Source organism: Rhinopithecus roxellana, chromosome 9 (genome assembly GCF_007565055.1).
Source record: "Rhinopithecus roxellana isolate Shanxi Qingling chromosome 9, ASM756505v1, whole genome shotgun sequence".
Lineage (NCBI taxonomy): Eukaryota > Metazoa > Chordata > Mammalia > Primates > Cercopithecidae > Rhinopithecus > Rhinopithecus roxellana.
The window spans coordinates 58,872,760-58,875,642 of record NC_044557.1 but is presented as its reverse complement, the minus strand read 5'-3'; positions in this window follow the sequence as shown (position 1 = coordinate 58,875,642).

Genomic DNA, 2,883 nt, shown 5'->3' with positions numbered 1-2,883 from the left:
AATCTCAGCTCACTGCAACCTCTGCCTCCGGGTTCAAGTGATTCTCCTGCCTCAGCCTCCCAAGTAGCTGGGATTACAGGCATGCACCACCATGCCCAGCTGATTTTTGTATATTTAGTAGAGACAGGGTTTCACCATGTTGGCCAGGATGCTCTCGATCTCTTGACCGTGTGATCTGCCCACCTCAGCCTCCCAAAGTGCTGGGATTACAGGCGTGAGCCATCGCGCCTGGCCAGATGTTCAAGTTTTAACTGCTCAACAGTAGTTAGGACCTAGGTCTCCATCCTTCACTTAGCAGATGCCAGAAGAGAACTTCCAAGAATTAACTTCAAATGTGAAATTCCTATCTACACTTGGTGTCTCCAGCTCTTTCTAACTCATTTCATCCTCTTTCTTACCATGAAGTTATAAAAACAGAAATGTTAAAAGATTGCAAAGCAATTGAAGGCATATTGTCAACATGAAATAAGTATATAATCATCCTTTAATAAATTCTACCTTTTGAACACTTTTATCACTTTGTGATCTTCATATATTAATACATTAATACATTAATATATGTAAGGCACAATCACAGGGGAGAATCTAAACATTCAGTCTACCAGGTAATGATGAAAAGAGGATGTATATGATTTAGTTCATTTGAAATATCATGGATGTCAATAAACAATGGAAATGGTAAGCATCTGGGATAACAGTGGGCCTGGCCAGGAATGTCTGGTGATATCTTAAGCTCTTTAAAGCCTTTGCCTATGTCAGTTCCTCTGCCTGGGATATTCTTCCTCTCTTTCTCACTCTTGATCTGGCTAATTTCTAGTTATCCCTTACCACTCTTCTTAAATGTCACAAGCTCAGGTAAGTCCCTGATCCCAGTCTAAATCAGCTCCGCACTTCCTACTAATTTTTCTGATAGAACCCACTTCTTTTCCTTCTTGGTACTTATCACTATATTATAGTATGTATTGTATGTTCATTGCTAAATGTCCATCTCACTCTTGAGGAAGGGAACCAAGTTTGTTTGGTTCTTCTACTATATTTGCAATTTCCAACACAGTACCTATCAATATTAATGGTTATCAAATAAGTGAATGCTCAAAGTTCTTGGAAGAACCATTGCATTTATGAATTATAACTCCATTTATACTATTGCTGTCAAAGGTGAATTATCTGCTTGTCCTAAGTTTAAAAGCGTGCCTCAGTTAGAACTATTAGGTATTGTTCCCTGGGTAAATTAAAACAAATGTATTTACATATCTACTATAGATTTGAATTTTATGTCACATTTTGTTCCAGGAAGCCAGAAGTCCAGCCAAGACCTTGTCATAAATAGTCTTTTCTTTAAAAAGTCCTTTCTTAAAGTTACAAATGATTAACTTTGTAATAGATACAGTAGGGGATGCCTGCTGTTTGGGCTGCCCAGCTTCCTTTCCTCCTTATTTAGGTTATAGAACCAAGAACCCCTGTGTATGGCCTCTCAGGCTGTACACTGCACAACCCCAGGAGGTCCCAAACAGATGGACTATAAAATGGATTAGAGTCTGGAGCTGTGCAACACCACCCTGACAGAACTCTTTTCTTTTGGTAAATGCTCATCCACCCAGACAGTCCAACCTGTGGGTCTGCTCTCTTTCCACAGTAGTAGACATGATCCAGGCCAGCCAATTGGAGTACTATGCCTAGAAATTATCATTGATTACTGCAGGTATCGGCACATGACCTGAGGAAGCCAACCAGCACTTTGAGGGGGATTATACAGATGGTGAAGAAGAGAGAACATTGCTTGATATTTCCTACACTGAGAAGCATGAAACTCTAGAGCTGGTAGGGGTTCTTTTGCCGCAATACTGTAAGAGCCTGCCTGCAAATGAAGTCAACAGAGAAAAAGCAGAGCTGAAGAAGAATAAAAGGAGACAGATTCTTGACAATATGGGTTGATCCCCAAATTCTAGCTGTGCCTAAAGTATTCATAGGCTTGTTGGTTATGTGAGTTAGTAAATTCTTTCCCTTGCTTGGGAGAGTTTGAGTTGGATCTTTGTCACTTGCAACCCAAGAGTCCTGGCTAATGCAGATGCACAAGCAAAACCATAAACCAGGAACTTGGAACTTATTTTCTGCTTAACCGAAAACTGAATTCTCTACTTGTGACAATGGGGGTGTCAATTCTCTGTTCACAACCCTCCAATACCTTCTCATCTTACCCAGAGAAAAGGCCAGATGTCCACACATGGTCACAGGTCCCAACATGGTCTAGCCTGTCCCCTCCCTTTTTCCCCCACTTTGTTCATTATACATCAGGTATCCTGACTTGGTGTTCCTTACACATGCCAAGCATGCTCCCACCAGAGGGCCTTCCTTCACATGTGCTGTTCCCTCTACCTAATACATGCGACTCACAGTGAACGGTTTGACCCAATTCAGGTATGTGTTCACATGTCAACTTTCCTCACCCCCCAATCTAAAATCTTCCTTTCCCTCTCTGTATTAGTCCCCTAGGGCTACAATAATAAAGCACCACAAACTGAGTGTCTTGAACAACAGAAATTGGTTGTCTCACAGTTCTGGTGGCGAGACGTCTGAGATCAGGTTGTCAGCTGAGTTGTTTTGTTCAGCAGGCTACGAGGAAGAATCTGTGCTGTGCCTCTCTGCTAGCTTCTGGTGGTTTGGTGACAGTCTTCAGTGTTCCTTGGCTTGCAGAAGCATTGCCCTCATCTCTGCCTTTTTCTTTACATGGCATTCTCCCTGTGTGCATGTCTGTGTCCAGATTTCCCTATTGTATAAGGACACTAGTCATCTGAGATTAGGGTCCATCCTAGTGCTCTCGTTTTGACCTGATCATCTTCAAAGAACCTCTTTCCAAATAATATCACATTCCCAGTACTGGAG